The 14,278-nt window shown below is 47.8% G+C and overlaps 9 non-coding genes across 9 annotated transcripts; all 9 read right to left on the minus strand.

Annotated features, from left to right (window-relative positions):
• Positions 1-1,147: 1,147 nt before the first annotated feature.
• LOC142722214 (U2 spliceosomal RNA) lies at positions 1,148-1,338 on the minus strand. Its single transcript, XR_012874531.1, has one exon. It is a non-coding gene; the product is annotated as a U2 spliceosomal RNA (small nuclear RNA).
• Positions 1,339-2,622: 1,284 nt separating this feature from the next.
• Positions 2,623-2,813, minus strand: LOC142722215 (U2 spliceosomal RNA). The gene has a single exon (XR_012874532.1). It is a non-coding gene; the product is annotated as a U2 spliceosomal RNA (small nuclear RNA).
• A 1,288-nt stretch (positions 2,814-4,101) lies between these two features.
• On the minus strand, positions 4,102-4,292 carry LOC142722217 (U2 spliceosomal RNA). The gene has a single exon (XR_012874535.1). It is a non-coding gene; the product is annotated as a U2 spliceosomal RNA (small nuclear RNA).
• A 1,294-nt stretch (positions 4,293-5,586) lies between these two features.
• On the minus strand, positions 5,587-5,777 carry LOC142722218 (U2 spliceosomal RNA). The gene has a single exon (XR_012874536.1). It is a non-coding gene; the product is annotated as a U2 spliceosomal RNA (small nuclear RNA).
• A 1,296-nt stretch (positions 5,778-7,073) lies between these two features.
• LOC142722219 (U2 spliceosomal RNA) lies at positions 7,074-7,264 on the minus strand. Its single transcript, XR_012874537.1, has one exon. It is a non-coding gene; the product is annotated as a U2 spliceosomal RNA (small nuclear RNA).
• A 1,296-nt stretch (positions 7,265-8,560) lies between these two features.
• Positions 8,561-8,751, minus strand: LOC142722220 (U2 spliceosomal RNA). The gene has a single exon (XR_012874538.1). It is a non-coding gene; the product is annotated as a U2 spliceosomal RNA (small nuclear RNA).
• Positions 8,752-10,035: 1,284 nt separating this feature from the next.
• Positions 10,036-10,226, minus strand: LOC142722221 (U2 spliceosomal RNA). The gene has a single exon (XR_012874539.1). It is a non-coding gene; the product is annotated as a U2 spliceosomal RNA (small nuclear RNA).
• A 1,288-nt stretch (positions 10,227-11,514) lies between these two features.
• On the minus strand, positions 11,515-11,705 carry LOC142722222 (U2 spliceosomal RNA). Its single transcript, XR_012874540.1, has one exon. It is a non-coding gene; the product is annotated as a U2 spliceosomal RNA (small nuclear RNA).
• A 1,292-nt stretch (positions 11,706-12,997) lies between these two features.
• On the minus strand, positions 12,998-13,188 carry LOC142722224 (U2 spliceosomal RNA). Its single transcript, XR_012874541.1, has one exon. It is a non-coding gene; the product is annotated as a U2 spliceosomal RNA (small nuclear RNA).
• Positions 13,189-14,278: the final 1,090 nt, after the last annotated feature.

Here is a 14,278-nt window from a genome sequence, read left to right on the forward strand (position 1 = left end):
GAGAGGAAGCCAGACAGGATTTGCTTCTTTTGCTTGCACCACAATGCAGTGCTGAAAGAGGAGGAATCTACATAAAAACGCCTTCCTGGCAACGCCCAAATGCCCTGCTGCCATGCAGATAAACACTGGCAGCGGCAGCAAGTGCATGCCCACAGCCACCCCTTGTTCCTTCACACCTTGTATCAGCTGTAATCCAGTCCAGTCCAGTGCTGCCTGCTGAGCAGCACTGACCAACACTGCCTGGGCCCAGGCTTTTATCTCTGAGGCCCCATTATGATGTCAGAAAGCTGGCTCTGGAATCCTGAGGGCTCCACTATGACACGTGCAAAGTTCCGTCTGAACTTTATATAAGACGGTGAGGCTCAGTCAGTCACTCAGTGTTGCCTGAGAGGGCAACACTGCAACAGCCGGCCGCCAGGCTGTCTTTTTTTTGCACAGCTAGTTGCCTCCAGGAGGCCACAAGAGGGAGACAAGGGACTGCAAAATGGAAAATAGGCATCCACCAACTTTACAGACAACTTCTCCTTGCTCCTACAACCTCCATCCTTGCACAGTTTGTTATTCTTCTAGGTAACATAGTAACAAATCCAAATTGCTGCTCTCTTTGTAGGCAAGCAAGGCTTTGTTGCAACTGCAATTCTTACTTCTTCTTGAAATGTAGGGACGACAGTACATTCCATCACATCCATCTAGTGTACACAGGTAGGTCCATTGTGGCGGGCAGGCGAGCGGGCGGGCTGCTTTATTGGCTGTTTGCTGTTCCCCTACTCCACTCCACTATTTGACTGTTGTGCTGCATCAATCAATCAATCAATCAATCAATCAATCAATCAATCAATCAATCAATCAGTGGCTGGCTCAGGTGCAGCTCTTTAACTTACCTAAAAGGGAGGGCGGAGAGAAGACAAGGAAGGTGAATGAGGTGTTCCAATGTGAAATGCCGGAAACACAGAAACACAGACGACACACAACAAGAGGTGGCAATCTATTCATTAATTGCATTTAATCAATGAGCTCATTATCACTCATGCATTGTCCAACAGGTGTTGAAATAATGGGATTAAAAGGGGAGATCCCTTCAGAAAGACAGAAACAATAGCAAAGACAAAAAACACTTTTGGAATCTGCTTTTAGTCAACACATAAGGAAAGGGTGCACCGGTCCTGGAAATACTGCAATACCAGGTCAATGCGTGGAGTGGACAGAGCAAGCTCTATTTCCATCTCCCTGTTCTAAAAATCCATTTAATATATGGTCCCCAGATAGGGGACGTATCAGATATTAAACTGATAAGAACAGATACTACACTTGATCTTAGCCAAAAGGCCGAGAAGCGATAACCCGAACGGGCCGCGCGTTGCCCGAGCCTGCCCGATACTGCTGTTCAGCCCTTGCAGCGATTCAGCCTACTTCTAGGCAATTCCATGGGGCCCTGCAGGCTCACACACTCACAGCTACACGGGAGGTGAATAAAGGCCGGAGAGGAAGCCAGACAGGATTTGCTTCTTTTGCTTGCACCACAATGCAGTGCTGAAAGAGGAGGAATCTACATAAAAACGCCTTCCTGGCAACGCCCAAATGCCCTGCTGCCATGCAGATAAACACTGGCAGCGGCAGCAAGTGCATGCCCACAGCCACCCCTTGTTCCTTCACACCTTGTATCAGCTGTAATCCAGTCCAGTCCAGTGCTGCCTGCTGAGCAGCACTGACCAACACTGCCTGGGCCCAGGCTTTTATCTCTGAGGCCCCATTATGATGTCAGAAAGCTGGCTCTGGAATCCTGAGGGCTCCACTATGACACGTGCAAAGTTCCGTCTGAACTTTATATAAGACGGTGAGGCTCAGTCAGTCACTCAGTGTTGCCTGAGAGGGCAACACTGCAACAGCCGGCCGCCAGGCTGTCTTTTTTTTGCACAGCTAGTTGCCTCCAGGAGGCCACAAGAGGGAGACAAGGGACTGCAAAATGGAAAATAGGCATCCACCAACTTTACAGACAACTTCTCCTTGCTCCTACAACCTCCATCCTTGCACAGTTTGTTATTCTTCTAGGTAACATAGTAACAAATCCAAATTGCTGCTCTCTTTGTAGGCAAGCAAGGCTTTGTTGCAACTGCAATTCTTACTTCTTCTTGAAATGTAGGGACGACAGTACATTCCATCACATCCATCTAGTGTACACAGGTAGGTCCATTGTGGCGGGCAGGCGAGCGGGCGGGCTGCTTTATTGGCTGTTTGCTTTTCCCCTACTCCACTCCACTATTTGACTGTTGTGCTGCATCAATCAATCAATCAATCAATCAATCAATCAATCAATCAATCAATCAGTGGCTGGCTCAGGTGCAGCTCTTTAACTTACCTAAAAGGGAGGGCGGAGAGAAGACAAGGAAGGTGAATGAGGTGTTCCAATGTGAAATGCCGGAAACACAGAAACACAGACGACACACAACAAGAGGTGGCAATCTATTGATTAATTGCATTTAATCAATGAGCTCATTATCACTCATGCATTGTCCAACAGGTGTTGAAATAATGGGATTAAAAGGGGAGATCCCTTCAGAAAGACAGAAACAATAGCAAAGACAAAAAACACTTTTGGAATCTGCTTTTAGTCAACACATAAGGAAAGGGTGCACCGGTCCTGGAAATACTGCAATACCAGGTCAATGCGTGGAGTGGACAGAGCAAGCTCTATTTCCATCTCCCTGTTCTAAAAATCCATTTAATATATGGTCCCCAGATAGGGGACGTATCAGATATTAAACTGATAAGAACAGATACTACACTTGATCTTAGCCAAAAGGCCGAGAAGCGATAACCCGAACGGGCCGCGCGTTGCCCGAGCCTGCCCGATACTGCTGTTCAGCCCTTGCAGCGATTCAGCCTACTTCTAGGCAATTCCATGGGGCCCTGCAGGCTCACACACTCACAGCTACACGGGAGGTGAATAAAGGCCGGAGAGGAAGCCAGACAGGATTTGCTTCTTTTGCTTGCACCACAATGCAGTGCTGAAAGAGGAGGAATCTACATAAAAACGCCTTCCTGGCAACGCCCAAATGCCCTGCTGCCATGCAGATAAACACTGGCAGCGGCAGCAAGTGCATGCCCACAGCCACCCCTTGTTCCTTCACACCTTGTATCAGCTGTAATCCAGTCCAGTCCAGTGCTGCCTGCTGAGCAGCACTGACCAACACTGCCTGGGCCCAGGCTTTTATCTCTGAGGCCCCATTATGATGTCAGAAAGCTGGCTCTGGAATCCTGAGGGCTCCACTATGACACGTGCAAAGTTCCGTCTGAACTTTATATAAGACGGTGAGGCTCAGTCAGTCACTCAGTGTTGCCTGAGAGGGCAACACTGCAACAGCCGGCCGCCAGGCTGTCTTTTTTTTGCACAGCTAGTTGCCTCCAGGAGGCCACAAGAGGGAGACAAGGGACTGCAAAATGGAAAATAGGCATCCACCAACTTTACAGACAACTTCTCCTTGCTCCTACAACCTCCATCCTTGCACAGTTTGTTATTCTTCTAGGTAACATAGTAACAAATCCAAATTGCTGCTCTCTTTGTAGGCAAGCAAGGCTTTGTTGCAACTGCAATTCTTACTTCTTCTTGAAATGTAGGGACGACAGTACATTCCATCACATCCATCTAGTGTACACAGGTAGGTCCATTGTGGCGGGCAGGCGAGCGGGCGGGCTGCTTTATTGGCTGTTTGCTGTTCCCCTACTCCACTCCACTATTTGACTGTTGTGCTGCATCAATCAATCAATCAATCAATCAATCAATCAATCAATCAATCAATCAATCAGTGGCTGGCTCAGGTGCAGCTCTTTAACTTACCTAAAAGGGAGGGCGGAGAGAAGACAAGGAAGGTGAATGAGGTGTTCCAATGTGAAATGCCGGAAACACAGAAACACAGACGACACACAACAAGAGGTGGCAATCTATTCATTAATTGCATTTAATCAATGAGCTCATTATCACTCATGCATTGTCCAACAGGTGTTGAAATAATGGGATTAAAAGGGGAGATCCCTTCAGAAAGACAGAAACAATAGCAAAGACAAAAAACACTTTTGGAATCTGCTTTTAGTCAACACATAAGGAAAGGGTGCACCGGTCCTGGAAATACTGCAATACCAGGTCAATGCGTGGAGTGGACAGAGCAAGCTCTATTTCCATCTCCCTGTTCTAAAAATCCATTTAATATATGGTCCCCAGATAGGGGACGTATCAGATATTAAACTGATAAGAACAGATACTACACTTGATCTTAGCCAAAAGGCCGAGAAGCGATAACCCGAACGGGCCGCGCGTTGCCCGAGCCTGCCCGATACTGCTGTTCAGCCCTTGCAGCGATTCAGCCTACTTCTAGGCAATTCCATGGGGCCCTGCAGGCTCACACACTCACAGCTACACTGAATAAAGGCCGGAGAGGAAGCCAGACAGGATTTGCTTCTTTTGCTTGCACCACAATGCAGTGCTGAAAGAGGAGGAATCTACATAAAAACGCCTTCCTGGCAACGCCCAAATGCCCTGCTGCCATGCAGATAAACACTGGCAGCGGCAGCAAGTGCATGCCCACAGCCACCCCTTGTTCCTTCACACCTTGTATCAGCTGTAATCCAGTCCAGTCCAGTGCTGCCTGCTGAGCAGCACTGACCAACACTGCCTGGGCCCAGGCTTTTATCTCTGAGGCCCCATTATGATGTCAGAAAGCTGGCTCTGGAATCCTGAGGGCTCCACTATGACACGTGCAAAGTTCCGTCTGAACTTTATATAAGACGGTGAGGCTCAGTCAGTCACTCAGTGTTGCCTGAGAGGGCAACACTGCAACAGCCGGCCGCCAGGCTGTCTTTTTTTTGCACAGCTAGTTGCCTCCAGGAGGCCACAAGAGGGAGACAAGGGACTGCAAAATGGAAAATAGGCATCCACCAACTTTACAGACAACTTCTCCTTGCTCCTACAACCTCCATCCTTGCACAGTTTGTTATTCTTCTAGGTAACATAGTAACAAATCCAAATTGCTGCTCTCTTTGTAGGCAAGCAAGGCTTTGTTGCAACTGCAATTCTTACTTCTTCTTGAAATGTAGGGACGACAGTACATTCCATCACATCCATCTAGTGTACACAGGTAGGTCCATTGTGGCGGGCAGGCGAGCGGGCGGGCTGCTTTATTGGCTGTTTGCTGTTCCCCTACTCCACTCCACTATTTGACTGTTGTGCTGCATCAATCAATCAATCAATCAATCAATCAATCAATCAATCAATCAATCAATCAATCAATCAATCAGTGGCTGGCTCAGGTGCAGCTCTTTAACTTACCTAAAAGGGAGGGCGGAGAGAAGACAAGGAAGGTGAATGAGGTGTTCCAATGTGAAATGCCGGAAACACAGAAACACAGACGACACACAACAAGAGGTGGCAATCTATTCATTAATTGCATTTAATCAATGAGCTCATTATCACTCATGCATTGTCCAACAGGTGTTGAAATAATGGGATTAAAAGGGGAGATCCCTTCAGAAAGACAGAAACAATAGCAAAGACAAAAAACACTTTTGGAATCTGCTTTTAGTCAACACATAAGGAAAGGGTGCACCGGTCCTGGAAATACTGCAATACCAGGTCAATGCGTGGAGTGGACAGAGCAAGCTCTATTTCCATCTCCCTGTTCTAAAAATCCATTTAATATATGGTCCCCAGATAGGGGACGTATCAGATATTAAACTGATAAGAACAGATACTACACTTGATCTTAGCCAAAAGGCCGAGAAGCGATAACCCGAACGGGCCGCGCGTTGCCCGAGCCTGCCCGATACTGCTGTTCAGCCCTTGCAGCGATTCAGCCTACTTCTAGGCAATTCCATGGGGCCCTGCAGGCTCACACACTCACAGCTACACGGGAGGTGAATAAAGGCCGGAGAGGAAGCCAGACAGGATTTGCTTCTTTTGCTTGCACCACAATGCAGTGCTGAAAGAGGAGGAATCTACATAAAAACGCCTTCCTGGCAACGCCCAAATGCCCTGCTGCCATGCAGATAAACACTGGCAGCGGCAGCAAGTGCATGCCCACAGCCACCCCTTGTTCCTTCACACCTTGTATCAGCTGTAATCCAGTCCAGTCCAGTGCTGCCTGCTGAGCAGCACTGACCAACACTGCCTGGGCCCAGGCTTTTATCTCTGAGGCCCCATTATGATGTCAGAAAGCTGGCTCTGGAATCCTGAGGGCTCCACTATGACACGTGCAAAGTTCCGTCTGAACTTTATATAAGACGGTGAGGCTCAGTCAGTCACTCAGTGTTGCCTGAGAGGGCAACACTGCAACAGCCGGCCGCCAGGCTGTCTTTTTTTTGCACAGCTAGTTGCCTCCAGGAGGCCACAAGAGGGAGACAAGGGACTGCAAAATGGAAAATAGGCATCCACTAACTTTACAGACAACTTCTCCTTGCTCCTACAACCTCCATCCTTGCACAGTTTGTTATTCTTCTAGGTAACATAGTAACAAATCCAAATTGCTGCTCTCTTTGTAGGCAAGCAAGGCTTTGTTGCAACTGCAATTCTTACTTCTTCTTGAAATGTAGGGACGACAGTACATTCCATCACATCCATCTAGTGTACACAGGTAGGTCCATTGTGGCGGGCAGGCGAGCGGGCGGGCTGCTTTATTGGCTGTTTGCTGTTCCCCTACTCCACTCCACTATTTGACTGTTGTGCTGCATCAATCAATCAATCAATCAATCAATCAATCAATCAATCAATCAATCAATCAATCAATCAGTGGCTGGCTCAGGTGCAGCTCTTTAACTTACCTAAAAGGGAGGGCGGAGAGAAGACAAGGAAGGTGAATGAGGTGTTCCAATGTGAAATGCCGGAAACACAGAAACACAGACGACACACAACAAGAGGTGGCAATCTATTCATTAATTGCATTTAATCAATGAGCTCATTATCACTCATGCATTGTCCAACAGGTGTTGAAATAATGGGATTAAAAGGGGAGATCCCTTCAGAAAGACAGAAACAATAGCAAAGACAAAAAACACTTTTGGAATCTGCTTTTAGTCAACACATAAGGAAAGGGTGCACCGGTCCTGGAAATACTGCAATACCAGGTCAATGCGTGGAGTGGACAGAGCAAGCTCTATTTCCATCTCCCTGTTCTAAAAATCCATTTAATATATGGTCCCCAGATAGGGGACGTATCAGATATTAAACTGATAAGAACAGATACTACACTTGATCTTAGCCAAAAGGCCGAGAAGCGATAACCCGAACGGGCCGCGCGTTGCCCGAGCCTGCCCGATACTGCTGTTCAGCCCTTGCAGCGATTCAGCCTACTTCTAGGCAATTCCATGGGGCCCTGCAGGCTCACACACTCACAGCTACACGGGAGGTGAATAAAGGCCGGAGAGGAAGCCAGACAGGATTTGCTTCTTTTGCTTGCACCACAATGCAGTGCTGAAAGAGGAGGAATCTACATAAAAACGCCTTCCTGGCAACGCCCAAATGCCCTGCTGCCATGCAGATAAACACTGGCAGCGGCAGCAAGTGCATGCCCACAGCCACCCCTTGTTCCTTCACACCTTGTATCAGCTGTAATCCAGTCCAGTCCAGTGCTGCCTGCTGAGCAGCACTGACCAACACTGCCTGGGCCCAGGCTTTTATCTCTGAGGCCCCATTATGATGTCAGAAAGCTGGCTCTGGAATCCTGAGGGCTCCACTATGACACGTGCAAAGTTCCGTCTGAACTTTATATAAGACGGTGAGGCTCAGTCAGTCACTCAGTGTTGCCTGAGAGGGCAACACTGCAACAGCCGGCCGCCAGGCTGTCTTTTTTTTGCACAGCTAGTTGCCTCCAGGAGGCCACAAGAGGGAGACAAGGGACTGCAAAATGGAAAATAGGCATCCACCAACTTTACAGACAACTTCTCCTTGCTCCTACAACCTCCATCCTTGCACAGTTTGTTATTCTTCTAGGTAACATAGTAACAAATCCAAATTGCTGCTCTCTTTGTAGGCAAGCAAGGCTTTGTTGCAACTGCAATTCTTACTTCTTCTTGAAATGTAGGGACGACAGTACATTCCATCACATCCATCTAGTGTACACAGGTAGGTCCATTGTGGCGGGCAGGCGAGCGGGCGGGCTGCTTTATTGGCTGTTTGCTGTTCCCCTACTCCACTCCACTATTTGACTGTTGTGCTGCATCAATCAATCAATCAATCAATCAATCAATCAATCAATCAATCAATCAATCAATCAATCAGTGGCTGGCTCAGGTGCAGCTCTTTAACTTACCTAAAAGGGAGGGCGGAGAGAAGACAAGGAAGGTGAATGAGGTGTTCCAATGTGAAATGCCGGAAACACAGAAACACAGACGACACACAACAAGAGGTGGCAATCTATTCATTAATTGCATTTAATCAATGAGCTCATTATCACTCATGCATTGTCCAACAGGTGTTGAAATAATGGGATTAAAAGGGGAGATCCCTTCAGAAAGACAGAAACAATAGCAAAGACAAAAAACACTTTTGGAATCTGCTTTTAGTCAACACATAAGGAAAGGGTGCACCGGTCCTGGAAATACTGCAATACCAGGTCAATGCGTGGAGTGGACAGAGCAAGCTCTATTTCCATCTCCCTGTTCTAAAAATCCATTTAATATATGGTCCCCAGATAGGGGACGTATCAGATATTAAACTGATAAGAACAGATACTACACTTGATCTTAGCCAAAAGGCCGAGAAGCGATAACCCGAACGGGCCGCGCGTTGCCCGAGCCTGCCCGATACTGCTGTTCAGCCCTTGCAGCGATTCAGCCTACTTCTAGGCAATTCCATGGGGCCCTGCAGGCTCACACACTCACAGCTACACGGGAGGTGAATAAAGGCCGGAGAGGAAGCCAGACAGGATTTGCTTCTTTTGCTTGCACCACAATGCAGTGCTGAAAGAGGAGGAATCTACATAAAAACGCCTTCCTGGCAACGCCCAAATGCCCTGCTGCCATGCAGATAAACACTGGCAGCGGCAGCAAGTGCATGCCCACAGCCACCCTTTGTTCCTTCACACCTTGTATCAGCTGTAATCCAGTCCAGTCCAGTGCTGCCTGCTGAGCAGCACTGACCAACACTGCCTGGGCCCAGGCTTTTATCTCTGAGGCCCCATTATGATGTCAGAAAGCTGGCTCTGGAATCCTGAGGGCTCCACTATGACACGTGCAAAGTTCCGTCTGAACTTTATATAAGACGGTGAGGCTCAGTCAGTCACTCAGTGTTGCCTGAGAGGGCAACACTGCAACAGCCGGCCGCCAGGCTGTCTTTTTTTTGCACAGCTAGTTGCCTCCAGGAGGCCACAAGAGGGAGACAAGGGACTGCAAAATGGAAAATAGGCATCCACCAACTTTACAGACAACTTCTCCTTGCTCCTACAACCTCCATCCTTGCACAGTTTGTTATTCTTCTAGGTAACATAGTAACAAATCCAAATTGCTGCTCTCTTTGTAGGCAAGCAAGGCTTTGTTGCAACTGCAATTCTTACTTCTTCTTGAAATGTAGGGACGACAGTACATTCCATCACATCCATCTAGTGTACACAGGTAGGTCCATTGTGGCGGGCAGGCGAGCGGGCGGGCTGCTTTATTGGCTGTTTGCTGTTCCCCTACTCCACTCCACTATTTGACTGTTGTGCTGCATCAATCAATCAATCAATCAATCAATCAATCAATCAATCAATCAATCAGTGGCTGGCTCAGGTGCAGCTCTTTAACTTACCTAAAAGGGAGGGCGGAGAGAAGACAAGGAAGGTGAATGAGGTGTTCCAATGTGAAATGCCGGAAACACAGAAACACAGACGACACACAACAAGAGGTGGCAATCTATTCATTAATTGCATTTAATCAATGAGCTCATTATCACTCATGCATTGTCCAACAGGTGTTGAAATAATGGGATTAAAAGGGGAGATCCCTTCAGAAAGACAGAAACAATAGCAAAGACAAAAAACACTTTTGGAATCTGCTTTTAGTCAACACATAAGGAAAGGGTGCACCGGTCCTGGAAATACTGCAATACCAGGTCAATGCGTGGAGTGGACAGAGCAAGCTCTATTTCCATCTCCCTGTTCTAAAAATCCATTTAATATATGGTCCCCAGATAGGGGACGTATCAGATATTAAACTGATAAGAACAGATACTACACTTGATCTTAGCCAAAAGGCCGAGAAGCGATAACCCGAACGGGCCGCGCGTTGCCCGAGCCTGCCCGATACTGCTGTTCAGCCCTTGCAGCGATTCAGCCTACTTCTAGGCAATTCCATGGGGCCCTGCAGGCTCACACACTCACAGCTACACGGGAGGTGAATAAAGGCCGGAGAGGAAGCCAGACAGGATTTGCTTCTTTTGCTTGCACCACAATGCAGTGCTGAAAGAGGAGGAATCTACATAAAAACGCCTTCCTGGCAACGCCCAAATGCCCTGCTGCCATGCAGATAAACACTGGCAGCGGCAGCAAGTGCATGCCCACAGCCACCCCTTGTTCCTTCACACCTTGTATCAGCTGTAATCCAGTCCAGTCCAGTGCTGCCTGCTGAGCAGCACTGACCAGCACTGCCTGGGCCCAGGCTTTTATCTCTGAGGCCCCATTATGATGTCAGAAAGCTGGCTCTGGAATCCTGAGGGCTCCACTATGACACGTGCAAAGTTCCGTCTGAACTTTATATAAGACGGTGAGGCTCAGTCAGTCACTCAGTGTTGCCTGAGAGGGCAACACTGCAACAGCCGGCCGCCAGGCTGTCTTTTTTTTGCACAGCTAGTTGCCTCCAGGAGGCCACAAGAGGGAGACAAGGGACTGCAAAATGGAAAATAGGCATCCACCAACTTTACAGACAACTTCTCCTTGCTCCTACAACCTCCATCCTTGCACAGTTTGTTATTCTTCTAGGTAACATAGTAACAAATCCAAATTGCTGCTCTCTTTGTAGGCAAGCAAGGCTTTGTTGCAACTGCAATTCTTACTTCTTCTTGAAATGTAGGGACAACAGTACATTCCATCACATCCATCTAGTGTACACAGGTAGGTCCATTGTGGCGGGCAGGCGAGCGGGCGGGCTGCTTTATTGGCTGTTTGCTGTTCCCCTACTCCACTCCACTATTTGACTGTTGTGCTGCATCAATCAATCAATCAATCAATCAATCAATCAATCAATCAATCAATCAATCAGTGGCTGGCTCAGGTGCAGCTCTTTAACTTACCTAAAAGGGAGGGCGGAGAGAAGACAAGGAAGGTGAATGAGGTGTTCCAATGTGAAATGCCGGAAACACAGAAACACAGACGACACACAACAAGAGGTGGCAATCTATTCATTAATTGCATTTAATCAATGAGCTCATTATCACTCATGCATTGTCCAACAGGTGTTGAAATAATGGGATTAAAAGGGGAGATCCCTTCAGAAAGACAGAAACAATAGCAAAGACAAAAAACACTTTTGGAATCTGCTTTTAGTCAACACATAAGGAAAGGGTGCACCGGTCCTGGAAATACTGCAATACCAGGTCAATGCGTGGAGTGGACAGAGCAAGCTCTATTTCCATCTCCCTGTTCTAAAAATCCATTTAATATATGGTCCCCAGATAGGGGACGTATCAGATATTAAACTGATAAGAACAGATACTACACTTGATCTTAGCCAAAAGGCCGAGAAGCGATAACCCGAACGGGCCGCGCGTTGCCCGAGCCTGCCCGATACTGCTGTTCAGCCCTTGCAGCGATTCAGCCTACTTCTAGGCAATTCCATGGGGCCCTGCAGGCTCACACACTCACAGCTACACGGGAGGTGAATAAAGGCCGGAGAGGAAGCCAGACAGGATTTGCTTCTTTTGCTTGCACCACAATGCAGTGCTGAAAGAGGAGGAATCTACATAAAAACGCCTTCCTGGCAACGCCCAAATGCCCTGCTGCCATGCAGATAAACACTGGCAGCGGCAGCAAGTGCATGCCCACAGCCACCCCTTGTTCCTTCACACCTTGTATCAGCTGTAATCCAGTCCAGTCCAGTGCTGCCTGCTGAGCAGCACTGACCAACACTGCCTGGGCCCAGGCTTTTATCTCTGAGGCCCCATTATGATGTCAGAAAGCTGGCTCTGGAATCCTGAGGGCTCCACTATGACACGTGCAAAGTTCCGTCTGAACTTTATATAAGACGGTGAGGCTCAGTCAGTCACTCAGTGTTGCCTGAGAGGGCAACACTGCAACAGCCGGCCGCCAGGCTGTCTTTTTTTTGCACAGCTAGTTGCCTCCAGGAGGCCACAAGAGGGAGACAAGGGACTGCAAAATGGAAAATAGGCATCCACCAACTTTACAGACAACTTCTCCTTGCTCCTACAACCTCCATCCTTGCACAGTTTGTTATTCTTCTAGGTAACATAGTAACAAATCCAAATTGCTGCTCTCTTTGTAGGCAAGCAAGGCTTTGTTGCAACTGCAATTCTTACTTCTTCTTGAAATGTAGGGACGACAGTACATTCCATCACATCCATCTAGTGTACACAGGTAGGTCCATTGTGGCGGGCAGGCGAGCGGGCGGGCTGCTTTATTGGCTGTTTGCTGTTCCCCTACTCCACTCCACTATTTGACTGTTGTGCTGCATCAATCAATCAATCAATCAATCAATCAATCAATCAATCAATCAATCAATCAATCAGTGGCTGGCTCAGGTGCAGCTCTTTAACTTACCTAAAAGGGAGGGCGGAGAGAAGACAAGGAAGGTGAATGAGGTGTTCCAATGTGAAATGCCAGAAACACAGAAACACAGACGACACACAACAAGAGGTGGCAATCTATTCATTAATTGCATTTAATCAATGAGCTCATTATCACTCATGCATTGTCCAACAGGTGTTGAAATAATGGGATTAAAAGGGGAGATCCCTTCAGAAAGACAGAAACAATAGCAAAGACAAAAAACACTTTTGGAATCTGCTTTTAGTCAACACATAAGGAAAGGGTGCACCGGTCCTGGAAATACTGCAATACCAGGTCAATGCGTGGAGTGGACAGAGCAAGCTCTATTTCCATCTCCCTGTTCTAAAAATCCATTTAATATATGGTCCCCAGATAGGGGACGTATCAGATATTAAACTGATAAGAACAGATACTACACTTGATCTTAGCCAAAAGGCCGAGAAGCGATAACCCGAACGGGCCGCGCGTTGCCCGAGCCTGCCCGATACTGCTGTTCAGCCCTTGCAGCGATTCAGCCTACTTCTAGGCAATTCCATGGGGCCCTGCAGGCTCACACACTCACAGCTACACGGGAGGTGAATAAAGGCCGGAGAGGAAGCCAGACAGGATTTGCTTCTTTTGCTTGCACCACAATGCAGTGCTGAAAGAGGAGGAATCTACATAAAAACGCCTTCCTGGCAACGCCCAAATGCCCTGCTGCCATGCAGATAAACACTGGCAGCGGCAGCAAGTGCATGCCCACAGCCACCCCTTGTTCCTTCACACCTTGTATCAGCTGTAATCCAGTCCAGTCCAGTGCTGCCTGCTGAGCAGCACTGACCAACACTGCCTGGGCCCAGGCTTTTATCTCTGAGGCCCCATTATGATGTCAGAAAGCTGGCTCTGGAATCCTGAGGGCTCCACTATGACACGTGCAAAGTTCCGTCTGAACTTTATATAAGACGGTGAGGCTCAGTCAGTCACTCAGTGTTGCCTGAGAGGGCAACACTGCAACAGCCGGCCGCCAGGCTGTCTTTTTTTTGCACAGCTAGTTGCCTCCAGGAGGCCACAAGAGGGAGACAAGGGACTGCAAAATGGAAAATAGGCATCCACCAACTTTACAGACAACTTCTCCTTGCTCCTACAACCTCCATCCTTGCACAGTTTGTTATTCTTCTAGGTAACATAGTAACAAATCCAAATTGCTGCTCTCTTTGTAGGCAAGCAAGGCTTTGTTGCAACTGCAATTCTTACTTCTTCTTGAAATGTAGGGACGACAGTACATTCCATCACATCCATCTAGTGTACACAGGTAGGTCCATTGTGGCGGGCAGGCGAGCGGGCGGGCTGCTTTATTGGCTGTTTGCTGTTCCCCTACTCCACTCCACTATTTGACTGTTGTGCTGCATCAATCAATCAATCAATCAATCAATCAATCAATCAATCAATCAATCAATCAATCAATCAGTGGCTGGCTCAGGTGCAGCTCTTTAACTTACCTAAAAGGGAGGGCGGAGAGAAGACAAGGAAGGTGAATGAGGTGTTCCAATGTGAAATGC

The sequence above is a fragment of the Rhinoderma darwinii genome, unplaced genomic scaffold (assembly GCF_050947455.1).
Source record: "Rhinoderma darwinii isolate aRhiDar2 unplaced genomic scaffold, aRhiDar2.hap1 Scaffold_533, whole genome shotgun sequence".
Classification (NCBI taxonomy): domain Eukaryota; kingdom Metazoa; phylum Chordata; class Amphibia; order Anura; family Rhinodermatidae; genus Rhinoderma; species Rhinoderma darwinii.